General features: G+C 40.4%; 1 protein-coding gene across 5 annotated transcripts in view; it reads right to left on the bottom strand.

Annotated features, from left to right (window-relative positions):
* LOC124287182 overlaps positions 1–23,885 on the bottom strand; it is a 94,769-nt gene that overhangs the window by 37,003 nt on the left and 33,881 nt on the right. For 4 of the 5 annotated variants that reach the window (XR_006901206.1, XR_006901207.1, XR_006901205.1 and 1 more), the window contains one exon: positions 678–752. The gene's annotated coding sequence lies outside the window, so the exon portion shown is untranslated. Of the gene's footprint in view, positions 1–677; positions 753–5,131; positions 5,437–23,885 lie in introns of those variants that run through there. The other variant, XR_006901204.1, reaches the window with a different exon arrangement.

Raw genomic sequence — 23,885 nt, forward strand, 5'->3', positions numbered from 1 at the left:
GTATGATGTGCAGGCAAATACCACATTGTATGATGTGCAGGCATATACCATATTGTATGATGTGCAGGCAAATACCACATTGTATGATGTGCAGGCAAATACCACATTGTATGATGTGCAGGCATATACCACATTGTATGATGTGCAGGCAAATACCACATTGTATGATGTGCAGGCATATACCACATTGTATGATGTGCAGGCAAATACCACATTGTATGATGTGCAGGCAAATACCACATTGTATGATGTGCAGGCAAATACCATATTGTATGATGTGCAGGCAAATACCATATTGTATGATGTGCAGGCAAATACCACATTGTATGATGTGCAGGCAAATACCATATTGTATGATGTGCAGGCAAATACCACATTGTATGATGTGCAGGCAAATACCATATTGTATGATGTGCAGGCAAATACCACATTGTATGATGTGCAGACAAATACCACATTGTATGATGTGCAGGCAAATACCATATTGTATGATGTGCAGGCAAATACCACATTGTATGATGTGCAGGCAAATACCACATTGTATGATGTGCAGGCAAATACCATATTGTATGATGTGCAGGCAAATACCACAGTGTATGGTGTGCAGGCAAATACCATATTGTATGGTGTGCAGGCAAATACCACATTGTATGATGTGCAGGCACAAAATAACTTACCATGGTGGAGAGTGTCACTGTTTCAGATCTATAGGATCTACAAGCTGTTCTTGTTATGACCTGTGTCACTTCAGACTGAAAAGAAAAGTAATGTGTTTATTCCAACCAGAGACCATATAATCGACCATTTATTATATGGTCTCTGTTCCAACAGATTCACTCAAGAGCATTGTACAGACAGCAGGTTTATGTCTCTGTTCCAACAGATTCACTCAAGAGCATTGTACAGACAGCAGGTTTATGTCTCTGTTCCAACAGATTCACTCAAGAGCATTGTACAGACAGCAGGTTTATGCACAATATCTACAAAAGCACAAGGGTTGGGTGACCTGATACCAAAGATCCCATGTCCCTGCTTATTTCACTCTCTGTGAATCTACCTCCATGATGCTGGGGGTGGTGGGGTAGTCTAGTGGTTAAAGTGTTCGCTCTTCCCGCCGAAGACCCGGGTTCGATTCCCCACATGGGTACAATGTGTGAAGCCCATTTCTGGTGTCCCCCGCCGTGATATTGCTGGAATATAAGTGGTATCAAACCAAACTCACTCGCCTAATCCATGATGCCATGTTTTGTCCACAACAGAATATTTCACTTTACACAATTCATTCTGTGTGAGGTTCTGTTGGTAAGTTTGTTGTTTAACATCGATCTCAGCAATATTCCAGCTATATGGTGGCGGTCTGTAAATAATCCAGTCTAGACCAGACAATCCAGTGATCAACAGCACGGGCATCAATCTATGCAAACTGGGTGACATGACGTGTCAACCAAGTCAGCGAGAGTGACCACCCGATTCCGTTAGTCACATCTTACAACAAGCAAGGATTACTGAAGACCAATTCTAACCCAATCTTCACAGGCCGTGTGAGGTTATGAACTTACCAATCAACCTTCATATAAACAACAACGGTAGGGTTTCAACAGAAAGTGGTTAAATGTAAAGCATATTGTATGTGGAATTACACTTTCTCAGTAAAGTACAGATTCTACTACTTTACTGAGAAAGTGTAATTCGAAGATAAGAAATATGACAACAGTAAGTTTAACTCTAAACGTATTACAAATTTTAAACTTTCAGAGTTTGTCATACTTTAACTTACTTTTTTAATAATAATAATAAGTCATCTTCTATAGCGCACAGTCTCCAAACACCAAGTGATTGCTCACGGCGCTTAATCAGAATCTGATTCTTATTACCCCGGATAACCCAAGCTACCTGTTAGGCGCTAGAAGGTTATAGTCACATGACTTTATCCCACTGGGTACCCATTTCTGCTGGGTGAACAGAGGCAATTTGAACAAACTCACTTGCCTAAGGTGAGACCACATGTATCACATGTGCTTTGTTGTGTCAAGCTGCCAAACACGGTCACCCATCCAAGGACTCTCCGAGCTCGACGTTGCTTAACTTCAACTGATTTGTGATCTGAGCTCTATGCACAGGACCACGCGGACCACAAAAAGAATCTTCAACCTTGAAAAATATATGTCACCTGGGCCTGGTTTCACAAAGCTCTCGTAAGCCTAAGAATCTCAAAACTTTTCTTGTAGCATTCGGACCTCCTATGTTACAGTATATGAGTTACGAATGCTACGAGTAAAGTTACAAGATCTTAGGCTTATGAGAGCTTTGTGAAACGGGCCCCATGTCGGCAGACATATCTCAGTATGAAAAAATCTTTCGACAAGAACGAGCAAAAAATGGGTACATTTTTCAAAATTTACAGTGTTTCCATTTTAACTCATATATCAAGTAAAACCTATTAGGAAATCCAAAATGGAAAAACTAAATTCAGGAAAGATTTATAGTGCTACAAGATAATTCATGGCTTGAGTAAAACAACACTGATCAAAACAGGATATGTGGCCTCATCTTGCACACAACCACAGCATTTATATGGATCTGTTTGGCAATTTTATGTTTGAGAAAGACAGGTCTGATGACAGACCCAATTCTTTTACTTCTAGATCCACTTCTCTACTCACAGATTCATAGCCAAAGATCACGCTACTTTTGTTATATAAAATTTGATGGTATTTTTATTGAGGAAATTAATGTTTATCTGTAAATATGAATTATGACTTTACATGTTTTAGTCTGCTTTAATTTGGTGATTCTTTTTTTATTTGGTTTACTGAAGTAAGAACAATAATTAAGAAACACATGAATGTCGCCATTTTCCGTGCATGCGTGTGTATGTGTATGTGCAGCTGCTTCTACTAGCCCAGACTGAAGCTGGTTTTATAGTGCTAGCCCACTGAGATACCACACCGCAGTGAAGCATGAATACCCCACTCAGACACAATATACTGACTCCGAGCCGACCAGTCCTTGTTGTACCCATTAATGCCGAACACCAGGCAGGGACCAACAAGTACCATATTTTAACGTCTTTTGGTATGACGCGATCAGGGATCGAACCCGCGACCTTCCACTCTCCCGGGCAGACGCTCTTACCACTACACCACGGAGGCGGTCTTATATCTAAGGGCTATAACTGTTATTGATCTACCTTGCTTCACACTTGGCAGTAAATACTTTACTATGTATTCAGTAAACTAACGCTTAGTCTCTGAATATATATAATTTTGATTGTTACAAATAAACCCATTCAAATTGAAAAGGAGACCAAGGTAGACCCGAGATAAACCTGGGGAAATCTAGACTTGCTTCATTTACAGCTTTAGCATTGCAGGGATAGCTAGGCTGTAGGGAAAATAATGTGGTTCAGTGACTGTGAGACGGACTATGTATTCAGCAGCAATAAATCCTCTTTTCAAGACTAACACAATGACAATTTGAGTGATATTTCATGTTAACTTGTTTTTATATTTATTTTCTATATTCCATCCGAGTCGGCAGTAATAAATTATATGAGATAAGCCATTATATTTTTTTTTATATTTTGCTGTTCATGACAGCATATCTATAAACCGATAGATTTAATTGCTTAAGTAACATACAATAATTGGCTGAAAAAAATATATGGTTACATCGAAGGTGAATTTCTCCACTAACTTGGGGGAACCAACTGCAAACTTTGTGCACAAGGGTGGAAATAACTTTAAAATTGATAGTGTACTCCGGTACAGTGGCACATGTAAAGTCACTTGCCCTGATAATTTTTCCACTATACCGACCGTTTTCTTGCTGATTTTTTAAATAAACAACATAATTAACATTGGAAAGTCAACTGGACACCGGTACAGTGTGATATACAAATTTGCTTGCCAGACAGAAAAAAACACTGGACTCGGACATCGGGCAATGGGTTATTTCCACCCCTGAATGCAGATGAATTGTATGAGGACCAAATTGGTGTAAAGTTTTGTTAAGAATTCGCCAATTTTCACTGATTTTCATCATTTACTGAACTCATGACAATAATCTTTTCAACCTTACAATACATTAGTTCATGTGTAAACAGTACCTTCAAACTGAATGGAATATTTTGCAAAATCAAGTCTAGAACAGTTGCCTGAAGTAAGTGGCTATATTTACAGAAGGGAGGCCAAACTCTTGATAGGTAGTACATATCATATATTCATTCTTAGTCGTTAAAATATATACGAAAGCTTTCAATGGTGACATCAATTAATCTTTAATATATATTTTTGAAGGTCACTATAAAATGGACAGACAAACACAAAGTGAATTTCATTTTCCATTTCTATTTTGCATAATTGATAGACTCATTTCTATTTTTTTAATGGAAAGTTTTCTTCCTTCATTTACAAAACTGTAGAATAAACCTTGCCGATGTTTAATAAAATGTTTCCTACATTTTCTGTCGTGAGTATTGATAAATAAATCTCTGATTGAAACAAAGTCTTACAAGTTTTGTAATTAACATAACATGAGCTATCTTTTAAAGTGGAACACCATTCCTGGTAAAAGATGTGTTTCAGTTGATCTTCATCAGCAAAACATCCAATGAAGATGAGCTTCAGTACCTGCGAATCTGTAAATACATGGATATAGAGAATATTATATGAGTGCCCGTGTCATACTATGTTTACGACACGAGTGCCTAAATGTTGGTATTTCCCGAGCAAGAGCGAGGGATATGCCGATATTTAGGCACGAGTGTCGTAAACATAGTATGATATGGGCACTCATATAATATTCTGTTTATTACCGAAGTCGTCAAATTGAGGAAAATAAACCCAAATCTACTTTCTAACACAGGCTGGCTACCCGCCGTTGCCGCATGTAGAATGTAACGTCATAGAAGGAATGTGACATCATAGCCTTGTTCATGACGTCACATAATCATGACAAAGTGACATTTTTCCCAAGGGCATCGTATGAAAAATATCACCCCAATATGTGCGCCCTCGTAGGTAATAAAAAGCATTACTGCCCTTCCTACAACACAGGGATGTTCCACAGAAGCATGCAGCATCTCATTGCTCTCCCACAGGGCATGTCTCTATCTGCTGGTTACACTCACACTATTTGTAGTCTCTCCATGACTTGTCTTCTTGAACCATCTGTGCTGCCACTTTCCAATCACACTCAAGAAATTGCCTGCTTTAAGTTCCAGTTGACCTTTTTGTTTTCTTGAATATTTTCTGATTGAGTCAACATCTCCTCAGTCTGCCCATCATGTGATTGCATGGAGCTCCATCGCTTCAACTTTTCAGATATATATTGGGCAGGGTGAAGAAACCTTGACAATTGCCATGTTAAGATTTAGTCATTCAATTGATAAAACAAAAATCATTTTTCCTACAGAGGGAAAGGCCTGTGGAAGTGTTCACTGAGCCATATTCCATTCAGAATATTTTAATCACTGATAGGTCTATAGTTCATGACAGGTCTGTTACAATAACATGATTTTAAATTTATAAGTGTCCATCCATGAAATGTCTGTCAATATCAATTTACAAGACTTCCAGGTCACATTGGCCATTAGTCCTGAGGAATGTGTGGATTTATGAAAACAAGACCAATCCACATGTTGAGCCAAATGGCCAGCTTCTGCTTTTCTCTAAAGGGGAAGTAACTCTCATTTGTTCCCATTACCACTGGCTATGTTAACATTCCAGCAGGTCATTGGTTCAAATCCCATGTTGAAAAGTTACAAGTTGGCTGGCATTTTCATCAATGTGAAATTACTTTTTCATGATCAATTTTGCAATACATTTGGTTCTGGTGAATTTACTGTTGGCAGGTTAACATTACTTTTGACTAAAAATATTTTGAAACTGACTGAAGGGATAAAGCTGGTATAGATGATGCTAAACACCATTTTGCAATTGATATCTGTTTATGCTACTTAAATCATAAATATCCACAATTTTGTTTGTTTTTCCAATAAAAAGCAGCCATACTGTCAAGTCATTTAGAGCAAGTGGAGCAAGTTCTAAAGAACCCCAACAATTCCTATTGGATTGGTTAATTGTGGGGGCGGTGAGGTAGCCTAATGGTTAATGCATTGGCTCGTCACGCCGAAGACCCAGGTTCGAATCCCCACATGGGTACAATGTGTGAAGCCCATTTCTGGTGTCCCCCGCCGTGATGTTGCTGGAATATTGCTAAAAGCGGTGTAAAACCAAACTCAGTCAGTCAGTTAATTGGGTTGGGTCCGTCAAATGGAGCTAAAGGGACGGTGGGGTAGCCTAGTGGTTAATGTGTTCGCTCGTCACGCCAAAGACCCAGATTCAACTCCCACATGGGTACAATGTATGAAGCCCATTTCTGGTGTCTCCCGCTGTGATATTGCTGTAATATTGCTAAAAGTGGCGTAAAACTCAACTCACTCACTTAGACACTAAAGCACTAAACGAAGCAAGTCTATCAAAATTACATCTATTCAGAGACTAAACGTTGGTCTAAGTGTGTTCATTTGCCACAAGCCAATAATAACTCTTTATTCATTTTCATGGGATTTGTTTTCTCAAAGCAGGTTCCTTCAACCACTGAATTTGAGCGGGACAATAAACAGTTCCATTTTCATTCCCTTGTCATTTCCCTACTTTTATGATCAGCATTAATCTTGTATTTTAGCCCAAGCCATGTTTCATTTTCATTCTATTTCACAGAACGACCACTATCTGCCTGGTTTAAGATGCTGTGAGAATCGAAAATATTGTCCATGTGTAATTCAGAAATCACAAACTGTTACATTGATATTTTCTACTTATACATGGGGGTATGGGTGGCTCTGTTATCCAAGGTACGAGAATTTGTTGTACAGAGTTATGCCCCTAAGCAAGCCAGAAACCTATGATCATCAGTACAAATCCTGGGTGAGTGAGTGAGTTGAGTTTTACTCCGCACTCAGCAATATTCCAGCTGTATGGCGGTGGTCTGTAAAGTCCGGACCAGACAATCCATTGATCAACAGCATGAGCATCGATCTGTGTAACTGGGAACTGATGACATGTGTCAACCAAGCCAGCGAACCTGACCACCCGATCCCGTTAGTCGCCTCTTACGACAAGCATGGGTTACTGAAGGTTCATTCTAGCCCGGACCTTCACGGGTACAAATCCTGATGTTTCAGGGTTTGCCAGCATCATGCCCAAGCTTGTGGATTTCACCAAAGCTTTTAACATCTAAGGCCTGCATCACTTCAGGCTGTCCTCCTGTAGCAAACTGACACTGTGATAATCAGCTGATATACTGTTTAAAGTGGTGTAATAACAAACTCACTCACTCACTCACTCAAACATACAGTGAAACAGTGAAACCTTCTTAAACCAGACCTCGACCCATGACAACAGAGAATCATCCTCTGAGTTTCTAAGGCATCAGTCCTGACCCACACTCACTCACTCACTCACTCATTAACTGAAACATACAGCCAAACATACAGTCAAACATACAATCAAACATACAATCAAACAAACAGTCAAACAAATAGTGAAACCTCCTTAAACCAGACCTCACCCCTTTACAATAGAGAATCATGCTCTGAGTTTCCAGGGCTTCAGTCCTGCCCCTCACACACTCACTCACTCACTCACTCACTCACTCCAGAATACCCTTTTTGGGGTGGTGGGGGGTGGGTTTGGTTAAAGGTTCTATGACCATCTTATTTTTTACCAATTTTCTGATTAGTCACTCACTCACTTAAGAACACCCACTTTTTGTAAAGACTATGCTTGTTAATGTAAAACAGTCAAATGTTCTTAAATTCTTTTGAGTAGTATACATAATGGAATTTGAAGCAACCAGTTGTACTAGCCTCATCTAGCCAGATGATTGCACACAACCATCTCCCCCCCCCACCCCCACCCCCGTCTCTGTATCATCACAGAAACAGAGTGTAAGTTAGGAACTTGATTCATTTGCTGAAACTACCAAATCGCCTTGTGACCTTTAAATTTTTGCTATAAAAGTCTAAATCAAAATTAATCCTATCTCAATTCGATACAATAATGTTTCTTGAGTCATTTTACCCTTGCAAGTAAACCCATCAGGCCCCTCTTAAAAAACACTACCTGCAGTCATTCCGCACATCTGCAAGAATTAATATAGTAAGAAAGCTTCGAGATCCTGTTAAAACATTGATGAATCCATCTGTGAGCTCTGCAACTGTTCTGCGTTCACAATGTATTGTTAGAGTTCTGGAGGACTCTAAACTGATCTAAGACAGACAGATGCTCTTCACAGTGATGGTAGGTGGTGCACCATCAGTAGCCTGTCTCACAGTCCCCGAACCAAAGTTAGTCACATTTTTCCAGACCCGTCTGTTATGCAAAACCCACCAAATAAAACAAGTCTGAAGTTCTGAATCTCCCATCTCACTTTATTTTTTCAATAAGAAGAAATATTATTTGTTTCCGTCAAAATTATATCTTTTCAGAGACTTAGTGTTAGTCTACACCTTCAGCACTCACTGGCAGAGCTTGGGTCAACGACCTGACATTTAAAAGATTAGATAAGGATAATAAGATAGCTGAGAGCTCTTCATCCCGAATCAATTGTTATTAAGTTTTGTTAGCTATATGTATGAGCATATTCATTTAGAAATGTCTGGGGCTTGTCTGTTATGATTATTTATAGATTTATTTCGTCAAGAAAAATGCATGTTCTCTCACACAACCTGAGGGTCGGCTGGTGGAAGGTGTGTTAATCAATAACTTCATCCAGTTATGGGATGGGGTTCAGATTTATATGCATACAGATGATTATGATGAAGTTACACAGTGATGTGGGTTGTCGGCTGGTGTTTTGGTGATATACTGGATGACATCTTATGGTAGGTGAGGTGAAATTGGGTTTTACGTCGCGCTTGAGAATATTTCGCTCATATGACAACGAGCATGCGTGTGTATGTGCAGCTGCTTGTACTAGCCCTGACTTAAGCTGGTTTTATAGTGCTAGCCCACTGAGATACCATGCCGCAGTGAAGCATGAATACCCCACTCAGACACATTATACTGACTCCGAGCCGACCAGTCCTTGTTGTACCCATTAATGCTGAGCGCCAGGCAGGGACCAACAAGTACCATATTTTAATGTCTTTTGGTATGACACGGTCGCCATCTTATGGTACTGACATACACAAGGTGATATACACAATATATCTTATTGGAATATCTATTTTTTTGTTAGCCTGATGCACAGTCAAACTTGGATGTGTTAAATTCTTGGGTGTCGTGAACTCTCCTGTCAGTCCCTGGAAGCTCCAATTACGTTTATCATCATTTATACTTGTATATCGTGAACTGGATGTGTCAAGTTCCTGGTTGTCTTTGAACTCATGTGGGAATCTGTTATGTTGTGACTGTTGCAGTCCTCAGAAGTTCATGCAAAACAGTATTCAATTTTAAATAAAGATGAATACCTGGTAACCATGCACTGAAGAACAATTAGAAAATTTGTAGCCTGAGATTGAAGAACCATTTGTAATCTGAAATTGAAGAACAATTTGTAACCTGGAATAAAGAACATTTGTAACCCGGCATAAAAAACAATTGGTAACCCGGCATAAAGAACAATTTGTAACCTGGCATAAAGAACAATTTGTAACCTGGCATAAAGAACATTTGTAACCTGGCATAAAGAACAATTGGTAACCGGGCATTAAAGATCAATTTGTAACCCGGCATAAAAAACAATTGGTAACCCGGGCATAAAACAATTGGTAACCTGGCATAAAGAACAATTGGTAACCCAGCATAAAGAACAAATGGTAACCCGGCATAAAGAACAATTTGTAACCCGGCATAAAGAACAATTGGTAACCCGGCATAAAGAAAAGAACCTGGCATTGGTAACCTGGCATAAAGAACATTTGTAACCTGGCATAAAGAACAATTGGTAACCGGGCATTGAAGATCAATTTGTAACCCGGCATAAAAAACAATTGGTAACCCGGCATAAAGAACAATTTGTATCCTGGCATAAAGAACAATTTGTAACCTGGCATTGAAGAACAGTTTGTAATGTTACAAGCACTGACAAACAAACTGTATTTTCTGCAGAACAAATATCAGCACAACATACTTTGATTTTGATGATAATACAAAACACAAGGTGGTTCAATCATTTCACAAATGTAGCCTCCCACTGAAGAGCAGTTTGCAGAAGCATTGAAAACACATTGTAACCTACATTGAAGAACAATTTGTGACCTGGTATTGAAGAACAAAATGTAACCTCACACAAAAGAACCATTTGTAACCTTGCATTGTAGAAATAATTGTAACCTGGTATTGAAGAACATATTTCTGCACTGCATATTTTGAAATTGCTGACAATGCATGACACAAAATGGCTCCGAATTTCACAATTCTGGCTTACATACCATAAACTTACATGCCAGAAGAGTATATGCGTTGTATAATTTGTTATAATGGTTATAAATATGGATCTAGTATGAAAGTAAATATTCTAGGAATACATGTAGGAAACCCTCATAATGTAATGAGTTGTTTTCGAAAAATTTACATTTAATTTGATATTTCATGTTTTATTAATATTGATTGGTCATCAATAATTGCTGACACAAGCGAGATTGATTGATTTACTGATTATTCAATCAATCGTTCCAGCACTAAATGTTTATTTTATAAAACTCACAGTCAGCTGGATTGAATCCAGGATAACTAAAACTTTGTCCCAGGTCCTCACAAGTTTTACCCAAGAAGGTTTGACTGTATATGGTTTGGTATACAATCTTCTTCTCATCAGAGAAGATAAAAAAAGCCCAAAATTCAAATGAATCGATGCAAAGGCTCTTGCTGAGGAAAAAATCAGAATTCTAACACTCGTTTAGTAAAATCAGTATGCCCATACCAGTGTAATGATCTCTCCTCACTGCGGTTGATGTGGGTTTCATTTCTCAGATTTCGCACACCGAAACATTATGTTAGTTTACAGTGATCCCTGATGGTTTTTGTCAAAGTCGTTTCAAACTTATGAGGAGCACTCCAGTTTGGTGTGATGGCCAAAGCTATTAAACTGCTTGAATCGCTGAAACGAACAAGGATTTTCCCAACATTACCACCATTCACTCGATGCATAGATAGATGTTTGAATTTATTCATTTCTTTAGAGTCTTGATCTGTGGATTAGGCACAGCTATCATCTGAAAATTTGACTTTACTAACACGTTTACTGTCAGCTTTAGTTCTTTATGGCTGTGATAAAACAATCTTCCTCAGTTATGCATGGTTTTGAATTCCCAAGGGAAGAGAGCCCAGATAAGTGAAACATCAGTCAGTCAGTCAGTCAGTCAGTCAATGAGGGAGGGCCTAATGAGCAGCCACCATCAGGAGATCAGTTTAAAATATAGATGAAGCTGGCTAGTCAAGCGACATTCCACGATTGCATTGTGGGAATTTAAACACTGTAAACATTACCGTGTCGCTGTAAAATTGTGAGTCGAACTGCGACATTTTATCCATTGGAAAACATAAACATAATGTTTCAACCAGTGATGTTAGCTGAGTGAACCAACTGCAAACCAAGAAACGGGGTGCAACGGAGTAGTTTATTGTAGGAGGCTGTACAAGGCGATGACAACTGACATGTTTGGTGACATCGGTTACATTGTGACGAAACGCAAAAGTGTTGATTACGAGGGGGCAGACTAGAATGGTGCAGTGACGCCAATACATTGTGACGTAATGCAAAAAGTGCACATTATTGTCTGATAAAGAACTGTTGGCGCCTTTGATCTTTCACCGAAGCATCTTCTAAGAATGAGAAATAGACTTTGTTCATGTAAAACCTGCATGCCAGGGACTTATGACAACACCAAATGCATGGATTAAAACTGCCGAAAGATCAGGCTTTCCATGAAACTTATATCTGATATTTTGACATGAGAATTTTTTTATCAAACTGATTTTCATAAAGTTGTTGATATAGTTCCAATTTTCATACATGTCCATGAATATATATATAGTTAATTTTGTTCATGCAAAGTTTTTCTTTTGAAGTCGTTTTCACTCATTGTGGTTTTGACCATGTGAAAAGGTTAAATTAGGGAATAAATAAGGAAGCACGCAGTACTCTGTTGAGGATATGTTAGCAACATAGTATCTGCTCCTTAAAGAAGCTCACAGTGTAAAAATATTATGTTCTTATACTATTTCCATTTGTGCGTGAAATTGTAAATGAACTCCAAATTGAGCTTGTGGCGAAATGAAACCAAATCGCTTAAAGTGGTTCAGGTTCATTTGTTTACCACCTTGATTTGGAAATTTCCATCTCAGCAAAAGATCCTTTATTAATCCTTTGAAAATTACCCCTGTCACACCCTTTAGAGTGTACATGGCACTCACAAATAACTTAAGTATAATAGCATACCTTACTTATTTGCATGTGGAACTTCTCAGTTATATTCATTTTTGAGTAAAAGAAATCAGATGTGTTAATCTGAATGTGTTCTCGCTCACACTTTAGCAGCCTTGATGCTAAGTGACTGCTAATTATCACCTAATGCCACTTGTTACATAGGTGTCCTCAAATCTTCGTGTGTGGTATCAGTACAAGAGATCTGGTGTTAATGAGATTGCCTCTGTAGCCACTGCGGTTTGTTTCCAGTCAGTGTCAGTCATTGAACATGGACTTTTAGCAATATTCCTGCAATATCACGGCAGGGGACACCAGAAATGGGCTTCACACATTGTACCCATGTGGGGAATCGAACCCTGGTCTTCAGCGTGACAAGCGGACGCTTTAACCACTAGGCTACTTCCACTGGCTTGTTTCCAAGGCAAATGAGGCCCCAAGTACACCATGTTTAGCAGTCAGGAATTGACTAAAATGTGGATTAGGTGGTCATTGTCTGTCACATTCTTTTTCCTAGAAGCATTTATCATAGCTTATTTTATTACCCTTTTGTTGAGGAACAGAGATTAAAGTTATGATCTCTCCATGACTGAGTAAGAACATTGCAAAACTGTCTGGTAAAATTATTCATTTTTGTGGTCCAGATAGTCCTTAGGAAATTTGCAGGAAAAACATTGACTGTGGAGTAAAATAGTATTATCCAAAATTTTAATCAGATTTTATAAAAAGTACACATATAGTCAAAGTGCTTGAATGATTGAAGTTTCCATACTTAAACATAGGCTTACAGTGATCGTAGCATAAAGATGTCTTTGATGAAGGGACCCCAGGTGTACCATAGTATATAGTGCTGAGACATGATCATAAGTCCAAGACGTTAACACTGGTTTACAATAGTCCTAGCATTAAGATTGTTTTGTGAAATGAACCCATTTGTATACAAGGTTATAGTGCCAGGATGATCGTAACTCCTATACTTTAGTGTATTCTTATGATGGTCGTAGCACTAAGACTGCTTAGTGGAAATGGCCCCAGGTGTATATGGAGTCATAGTGCCAGGATGATCGTAACTCCTATAGTTTAGTGTATTCTTATGATGGTCGTAGCACTAAGATTGCTTAGTGGAAATGGCCCCAGGTGTATATGGAGTCAGTGCAAGGATGATCGTAACTCCTATAGTTTAGTGTATTCTTATGATGGTCGTAGCACTAAGATTGCTTAGTGGAAACAGCCCCAGGTGTATATGGAGTCATAGTGCCAGGGTGATCGTAACTCCTATAGTTTAGTGTATTCTTATGATGGTCGTAGCACTAAGACTGCTTAGTGGAAACAGCTCCAGGTGTATATGGAGTCATAGTGCCAGGATGATCGTAACTCCTATACATCTGTGTTGGCTTATGATGGTCATAGCACTAAGACTGCTTAGTGGAAACAGCCCTGGTGTATATGGAGTCAAAGTGTCAGGATGATCGTAACTTCTATACTTTAGTGTATTCTTGTGATAGTCGTAGCACTAAGACTGCTTAGTGGAAACATCCCAAAAGGTGTATATGGAGTCATAGTGCCAGGATGATCGTAACTCCTATACTTTAGTGTATTCTTATGATGGTCGTAGCACTAAGACTGCTTAGTGGAAATGGCCCCAGGTGTATATGGAGTCAGTGCCAGGATGATCGTAACTCCTATAGTTTAGTGTATTCTTATGATGGTCGTAGCAATAAGATTGCTTAGTGGAAACAGCCCCAGGTGTATATGGAGTCATAGTGCCAGGATGATTGTAACTCCTATACTTAAGAGTTGGCTTACGATGGTCGTAGCACTAAGACTGCTTAGTGGAAACAGCTCCAGGTGTATATGGAGTCATAGTGCCAGGATGATCGTAACTCCTATACATCAGTGTTGGCTTATGATGGTCATAGCACTAAGACTGCTTAGTGGAAACAGCCCTGGTGTATATGGAGTCAAAGTGTCAGGATGATCGTAACTTCTATACTTTAGTGTATTCTTGTGATAGTCGTAGCACTAAGACTGCTCAGTGGAAACATCCCAAAAGGTGTATATGGAGTCATAGTGCCAGGATGATCGTAACTCCTATACTTTAGTGTATTCTTATGATGGTCGTAGCACTAAGACTGCTTAGTGGAAATGGCCCCAGGTGTATATGGAGTCAGTGCCAGGATGATCGTAACTCCTATAGTTTAGTGTATTCTTATGATGGTCGTAGCACTAAGATTGCTTAGTGGAAATGGCCCCAGGTGTATATGGAGTCAGTGCCAGGATGATCGTAACTCCTATAGTTTAGTGTATTCTTATGATGGTCGTAGCACTAAGACTGCTTAGTGGAAACAGCCCCAGGTGTATATGGAGTCAGTGCCAGGATGATCGTAACTCCTATAGTTTAGTGTATTCTTATGATGGTCGTAGCACTAAGATTGCTTAGTGGAAACAGCCCCAGGTGTATATGGAGTCATAGTGCCAGGGTGATCGTAACTCCCACACTAAAACACAGGATAGTCGCAGACAAAGATGGTTTTGTGGGACAGGACCCAATTTCAGATTCTAGTGGCCTGAATTAAATCGCAACTGCCATACTTTAACAAAAGATTATGATTGCCATAGCACTAAAAATTACATTGTGGAATGTAGAACGAGGCCCCATGTGTATATATAAAGGTTTTAGTGATCTGAATCAAATTGTAGGCACTACAGATTGCAACTGTCATACTTTAACACAGGATTACGATAGTCATCACACTAAGATTACTTTGTAGAACAGGACCCCAGGTGTATACTTGAAAGGTTCTAGTGATCTGATTAAATTGCTAGCACTGACAGTTTGCCTGAGCTAAGTCCCCTTTTAATTGCCCTCCATCGCACATCATATTTGATATAATCTCTTGTTATCGGCATTATTGTTTGTATTCCACGTGACGCTATTCTCCCGGGTAGTTGATAGTTTGTGATCGTTTCTTGGAGGAAATCCCACTATGATTGCTATTGATCCTAATGTCTCAGTGCGATCCCATTGTGTGTTAATTTGTCTCATACAAAACCATTCGGATCTTCCAATGTCCTTATACTGAGGCTAAAAAGTAAGTTTCAACCAGGAAAGAGAGTTCATTTTGCAGTAAAATGGTCTTGGATGTCCACAATTATTGCACAAAAACTTTGGCTTATTACACTAGGCTTTCTCCCAGTGGCAAACATTCCTTTAACAGCCAACAAGGATAGTTGAAAAATTGGAATCGATGAGAAATATCTGCAATGGGTTAGTCACTAGCAGGAAGATGATGATTTGGACTTTTTAAGTCTGTGGCTAGTATCAGGTGCACGGCCGACATCCCACCTAGATTACATTGGTGAGTGCATGTACAACATGATCAATGATCTCTGAGAAAAAAGTCTTGTTGTTGGATTGAAAGCGTTGGGGCCATTGCATCAGAGCTCACCTGACCATGAACATCTAACGCCGATAGTAGTAAAAAATACCTGATTGTAATAAAGGTGCTTGGTGGAGGAGACAGACCTGGTGTTTTTACAAGAAAATGAGGGTCTAACTCAGAGGAGGATGGCTAATTTGTTCACAGTTCTTCCTAAAATCGGTTCTCTTGCGTTAATAAAATATGTTGAGATCAATCTCTTTCATTGATTTGTTAAAAGAAAATTAAATTGTCTGCCTTTGTGCGATCGTATTTTCTTACCCATATGGGACGGGTGTCGGAGGGTGAGATTGAGTACCTGATTGCCAGAGTTGTGGATATCCAAGCCTTGATGAGTGAGTGAGAGAGCGAGTATGGTTTTGCACAGCTCTTAGCAATATTCCAGCAATATCACAGAGGGGGACACCAGAAATGGGCTTCACACATTGCACCCATGTGGGGAATCAAACCCGAATTTTCAGCGTGACGAGCGAACGCTTTAACTACTAGGCTACCCCACCGCCCCTTCCAGGCTTTGATGAAGTGAGTTAGTGAGTGAGTTTTGATTTATCGTCACATCGGCAATATTTCAGCCATATCGTGACAAGAACAATTCATAAATTAAAGATAAATACATTTTGAAGATTAAAACCTGTTGGCGATGGACAGGAAAACCTCCAGATTATCACAGATAGTAAGGTAAAACAAGCATGTTATTATAAAATGATATCATTAAAGTGAACAGTACTATACATAAATGGTCTAGAGATTGCCAGCAACTAAAGGAAGATCACCACACCAGGGACCATGGGGACTCACAGTACCTTGCTACCCACATGGACCCTAGCTGGACATACACCATTCCCTCAGCTGATGGCGATAGTATTACAGTTCAGCAAAACATTAAAACATGAGTGAGCGAGTGAGTTCAGTTATATGCCGCTCTTAGCGATATTCCAGCAACATCACGGACACAAAAAAGGGGCTTCACACATTGTACCCATGTAGGGAATCGAACCCGGGTCTTCGTCATGACGAGTGAACGCTTTAATCACTAGGCTACCCCACCTACCTACTCTACGATTAAAAGCATGTAGCATGATAAAACTACTTACCTCGATTGATGCATATGATGATGATGATGATGGTGATGGTGAAGAGGAAGACTTTACTGATGCTTGTGATGATGAAGACAATAACATTGAAATGGACATGATCTTGTCAAGATGATAATGATGATGATGATGATAACAAATCTGAAAAAGATTATGAGTATGATAATGACAAAGATCATTAGACATATACATTGATAATGACAGTCATAATAACAAATGAGACTTATTTTTTAACTGTTTTTCCTCCTCAACTTTAGCTGCACATTTGTGTAAAAGAAAGATAAATCACCATTAACCATTTTATTTTGAGTTACCTGCAAGCTACCAATGAATATTGTGAATATAGAATAATGACACCATGAATGACATGTGTGCCTGTATTTCTTTCAGTATCTTTGTGCTGGATCATGGGTGCTTCACTTATAAGTAAGACTTCAAGTGCATGATGTGTTATTTTCCATAAGTATGTTGTCACTGAAGATGCAGTTATGGCAATCTGTAGATTTTATCAACACCAGCAGCACCACACTAACCTCCTTTCACAATCCAAACCCTGCTTACACTGAATTCCTGTCCACTTTCTAAACACCTACACCAGCTAAACCTGCAACCTGCCAACAACAAAACACCTGAACATCCCCACCTTCCAAAACCATCCCACACAACACCCTGCCCACCATCCAAAACCACCCAACAGAACACCCTGCCCACCATCCAAAACCACCCCGCACTCAGACCCTGCCCACCATCCAAATCCATCCGACACAGCACCTTGCCCACCATCCAAAACCACCCCACACAACACCCTGCCCACCATCGAAACCACCCCACACAACACCCGGCCCACCATCCAAACCCACCCCACACAACACCTTGCCCACCATCCAAACCCACCCTACTCAACACCCTGCCCACCATCCAAACCCACCCCACACAACACCCTGCCCACCATCCAAACCCACCCACACAACACCCTGCCCACCATCCAAACCCACCCCACACAACACCCTGCCCACCATCCAACCCCATCCCACACCCAGACCCTGCCCACCTTCCAAAACAACCCCACACAACACCCTGCCCACCATCCAAAACCACCCCACACCCAGACCCTGCCCACTATCCAAAAACCACCCTTCACCAAAGTCTGGCCCACTATCCATAACCACCCCACATCCAAGCCCTGCCCACCATCCAAAACCACCCTACACCCAAGCCCTGCCCACCATCCAAAACCACCCTTCACCCAAGCCCCGCCCACCATCCAAAACCACCCTTCACCCAAGCCCCGCCCACCATCCAAAACCACCCCACACCAAAGCCCTGCCCACCATCCAAAACCACCCTTCACCCAAGTCCGGCCCACCATCCAAAACCACTCCACATGCAAGTCCAGCCCACCATCCAAACCCACCCCACACCCAGACCCTGCCCACCATCCAAAACCACCCCACACCAAAGCCCTGCCCACCATCCAAAACCACCCTTCACCCAAGTCCGGCCCACCATCCAAAACCACCCCACATGCAAGTCCAGCTCACCATCCAAAACCACCCCACACCAAAGCCCTGCCTACCATTTAAACATCCACCCAGGCCCCACTTCAAATCCCAGCTGGTCTCAATACATTTGCCTGTACTCACTCAAATATCAGGCCAAACATCACATCTTTTTATAAATATGAAGATTAAAGTTTTCACAAGGAGACAACTCAAACGCTAAGAAAGCTTTCAAAGACTCAATTCCAAAACACATCGTGCATCATTGGTATTCTGGTGGGACAGCTTTTAAACAATTTGTCTGGAAGTCTGTTCCTGGAAGTAAGTGTGAGATCTGGCTGGGTATTGCGCCTTCAGTCCTTTGCCTCAAGTCGGATATGTGAGATGTTTTCTAAAAACACAACGTCTGACACAGCCATTTTGTCTCGATTTGATCCTGACAGACAAATAATGGTTCCTGAAGAAAGTTTTTTATTGTCGTGTGAAGTAGCAAGGAACCTTTTTTCTAATCTAATCCATGAGGACAAATAATTTTTTGTGTTTTTTTGCTGAAGTATTTATTGAGATTCAATTTATCCACCATGAGGAGATCTTGGGAGATGATCTCAGTGGAGGCACCGACAGCCAGCACATTTCTTATCCGTTTAGAAGATGTGACATTGATTTCATCCGAATTTCAGGGAATTCTTCCAGATTGCACAGAAAGTTTTGGTTGTTAAAGGTCCTATGACCCGTGAGTTTTATAATGAAAAAATGTGATTAAAATGAAGAATTAAGTATCATCTTATTTTTTTAAACAATTTTCAGTTGAGGAATCAGTGGACAAAACAGATTTGTAGAAATATATTTTAAAGTGATACCCTGAAGTTATAATTGGTTTTCAGTAATCCATGCTTGTCATGGGATCAGGTGGTCAGGCTTGCTGACTTTGTTGACAAACGTTATCGTATCTCAATTGTGTCGATCACTGGATTGTCAGGTCCAGACTCAATTATTTACTGCAGCCATATAGCAGGAATATTGCCGAGTGCAGCGTTAGACAACAAACCAACCGACCACCTGAGCAAGTGACTACGCCTCTGTTCACCCAGCAGGAAATGGTTACCCAGTAGGAGGAGATGCTAATGTGTCTGTAAACCTATTTTCACTTCACCACTTGGGTTGTATATTTCCCAGGAAGCTGAGAATGAAAATCAAGTGCCTACAGGTCCAGTGCCAAGGTCATAACAAGATATAAGGTCTTCAGCATTTATAAACTGGAATATGTCTGATACAAATTCATAATCTGAAATTATGATAATCTTTTGAGAGAATAACCACAGAATTATACCTCGAGTAAATGAATGTTTGGTGTTGGAGTAACTTTCGTACATGGGAACAGATGACCAGTGATTTCATGTTGGGTGAAGGGTGGTGGATAAAGCCTGCCTGCCTGCCTGCCTGCCTGCCTGCCTGCCTGCCTGCCTGCCTGCCTGCCTGCCTGCCTGCCTCTGCCTGCCTGCCTGCCTGCCTGCCTGCCTGCCTGCCTGCCTGCCTGCCTGCCTGCCTGCCTGCCTGCCTGCCTGCCTGCCTGCCTCTGCCTCTCTCTCTCTCTCTCTCTCTCTCTCTCTCTCTCTCTCTCTCTCTCTCTCTCTCTCTCGATCGATCGAGTACAGATAAAATTGGCATAAAACCATATTCTCTCACTCACGCCAAGCCAATGATTGCTTACTCCAGATTTCATCAATCGGGGAGTCATCGGACAAAGATTCCAGATTCAAGAGGTTTCCCTATACACAACATTGATCTTGTGTTGCCCAAAGCAAGTAGAAAGTCCAACTTTATATCAGCCCACCTAATTGCATGCTTGTTCAAGATTGTGTATTTTCCTCACTGCAGACAATAATTCTCCCACACTCTCTGTCAACACAACTTAAGGTGTGCCTTTCTGGTCCCGTTTCCATGGAAATGGATTGATATGCATTACGGGTGACAATCAACATTTGCTGAAGCCTGATATGCGAAAATGAAAAACTAGTCAAAGCCTGAAGAATAGTGCAAAGATGTCCGACTGTGTGGAGGTAAAGTTGGTCTTCAGATTCCATTGAGTTGTTTCTTTTTGTAGCTATTGATTCAAGAGCGCTGAATCCTGCTGGGAATATGAAAACCAATATGAAGTTGTGGACAATTTATTTTTTTCAATTTTAGATTGATACACAAATTATTTTGTCCATAATGAAATGACGAAGACAAGTGATTGGAATTTCGATCAGTTTCAAGTTGACACAAACAACCTTCAGGTCACAGATCTAAGGGGAGATAATTTAATGCACTAATGGTTAAGCGATATCTTCTTATGTGAGCCGTAATTGAGGGGGAATTTGTCGAGCAAGATCCTTGTTCTGTTTCATTTGAATCCGCATTTTAATGGGTTCCCAGTATCACTGTCATGTGCAAAGGATGGGACTATAGTTCCATGGGAACTCTATGGGACTTTGGTTATTAGGTTCTTACAACCCATTGTCATATCATGAGAGGCAGCTACATTTGATGATGTATGGTAGTCATGCTCTGTATTGGCTGACTTGTCATCATGCCCCATTGGTGTAGGTCAATGTTCATGCTTTCAGTCACTGGCTTGGTCCATTTATTTCGGGGGGCGGTGGGGTAGCCTATTGGTTAAAGCGTCCTCTTGTCATGCTGAAAACCCGGTTTAATTCCCCACATGGGTACAATGTGTGAGGCTCATTTCTGGTGTCCCCCAGTGATATTGCTGGAATATTGCTAAAAGCGGTGCCAAACTATACTCACTCAGTGGTCCATCACCGATTTCATAATTTAGTTCTGTACATACCAATATATGGGTTAACCTTTGCGATTCAATTTTGAAATCACCTCGTAACAATTTATTAACCATGAATCGTTTCAGTAAGACATTAAGAGTAAAGGCTTGATTGGGTTGATTTGCTAGTAGTTTGGTCCTGCATCTTGATCAGTACAAATGGCTGGTCATTTCCATAGTGACGTGTTTTTAATTGACCTGATTTATGTCCATTTATATCAGTTGTCATCTGGTGAGACGAATGCGAGTGGTTTATTGTGATTAGACTATAATGGTGTAATTGCTACAAAATTTAGTATCGCATTCAGCAGAAGGTATTATTTCTGTTCGGATTCTGTTCAGCTGCAGATTATTTTCATGATGACTGATATGAAGGGGCAGATTGATGTTATTGGACTGATGCTTGTTCGTTTAGATCACATGGCCAAATGATGATGATGAATTGAGTGTGTGCAGATTGGTTTCATCTTCAGTAGGTTATTGCTTTGTTTTTTTGCAGTTTTTACCAATATTCAAGCATTTTGACTAACCGTATGTGTGTGTATCTTACTGTCTGTCCATCCATATGTTGGTCCGTCCATCCAACCAACCATCCATCTGCCCATCTGCCCATCCATCCGTCCGACCATCCGCCTGCCCTGCCCTGCCCTGCCCTGCCCTGCCCTGCCCTGCCCTGCCCTGCCCTGCCCCTGCCCTGCCCTGCCCTGCCCTGCCCTGCCCTGCCCTGCTTACAGCAACAAAAGACCAGAAATGGGCTTCATACATCTGATAAGATTTTACTGCGGCTGGAACACACTATAGACCTTCACACACATATATATATAATTATACATCGAAAATGTTTACTGGCTTTGTGACACAAAGAAAGACCTTCACACATTGTACGTATGTAATAAATCAAACCTTGGCCTTTGATGAAAGACTGCCGCAGTGGTGTAGAGGACAGAGCATCTGTGTTCAGAGTGGAGGCTTAGTCGTTTGATCACCTGTCCACATCATTCCAAAAGATATAAAAAAATGTTTTCCCTGCTCTTATAAACCTCCAGTGACATCACTCTATTGTCTTGCCAGGTTCCCCTTTTACCGATTAAATCTCTACAGGCAGTTTCGCAGGCATGCTCCATGAAATCCCGGGGATTTCATACAGAATTGCCTGCATCCCGGGGATTTTCTGAGGAATAGCCTTTGACTTTGAATTATTTTTCTTGTTTTGAAGACTGATATAACTTGTTCTTGCTACTACTGAATACGGTTATAAAATATAACATAATTGAAAACTTCCAGCATATAGTGCCAATATCTGGTTTGAACCTGCACCCTTTGCTTAACTTGGCAGTTTTATCCATAGGCTCTGAAGGATGCTATGAAGATTGAGATTGTTTGTCCTTATGAAGCATGTGTCCCCCACAGGACAGGAGTGCTGCACCATGCCTTTGCTATACTAGCGCGGTGAAAAGGCAATGTGCCAGTCGCATCCCAGTTGATTTCAACAGTTAATACCAAATAATAAAATTATATCCAAAGGATAATCTTTGGTCGGTTCATAAGTTGGATCAAAACCTCCTCCTCAGATTTGATCCTTTACATTGCATTATGCCATGGCTCACCAAGCATTAAGTGAGTGAGTAAGTGAGTTTATTTTTAAGCCGCTTTTAGCAATATTCCAGCAATATCATGGCGGGGGACACCAGAAAGGGGTTTTACACATTGTACCCATGTGGAGAATCGAACCCAGGTCTTCTGTGATATTGTCAGGCTTACTGAACATAAGTAATGTCTGACAGTCCACAATGGTGCCACCAACACTGTCCTCTGACATTCAGGCTGGTGCCATGACCTACTTACACTTTGGAGTCGGTGTGGTCTCAACAAATACATCAGCTTCCCTCATATAGCAGTATAATGATGGAAGTGTTCGCCCCAATAGCAACATGATGATGGAAGTGTTCACCCCAATAGCAATATAATGATGGCAGTGTTCACTTCAATAGCAATATGGCGATGGAAGTGTTCACTTCAATAGCAATATAATGGAAGTGTTCACTTCAATAGCAATATAATGATGGAAGTGTTCACCCCAATAGCAATATGATGATGGAAGTGTTCACCCCAATAGCAATGCAATGATGATGGAAGTGTTCACCCCAATAGCAATATAATGATGGAAGTGTTCACCCCAATACAAATATAATGATGGAAGTGTTCACCCCAATACAATGACAGTATGAAGACAGGTTATTGTCTTGCATTGAAGTTTTGATTACCTTATTATACTTATGAATGTGTCATAATGATGGAAGAAAATTCAATAAATTTCAAACCAATGCTCTCGGAGTAATGTTATCGAAGTTGGTGCTTATGACATTAACAGTTTTCAGAAGAGCAAATAGTCATCTCACATAATGGTGAGCAATTCCAGATATATCATGTCCCTTTCTTCACACAATCATCTGTGCCTCACATCGAAAATATGAACCAATTGTTCAACCAATTCCGCACACTGTATTCTTTATTGACAAATAAAACAACTTGAGTGGACATGAGTAGAACATGGCAGAACTTCCTGGTTGCATCAAAAACTGCTAATCAAAGCCGG

Source organism: Haliotis rubra, unplaced genomic scaffold (assembly GCF_003918875.1).
Source record: "Haliotis rubra isolate DU_JTF1 unplaced genomic scaffold, ASM391887v1 Scf4, whole genome shotgun sequence".
NCBI lineage: Eukaryota > Metazoa > Mollusca > Gastropoda > Lepetellida > Haliotidae > Haliotis > Haliotis rubra.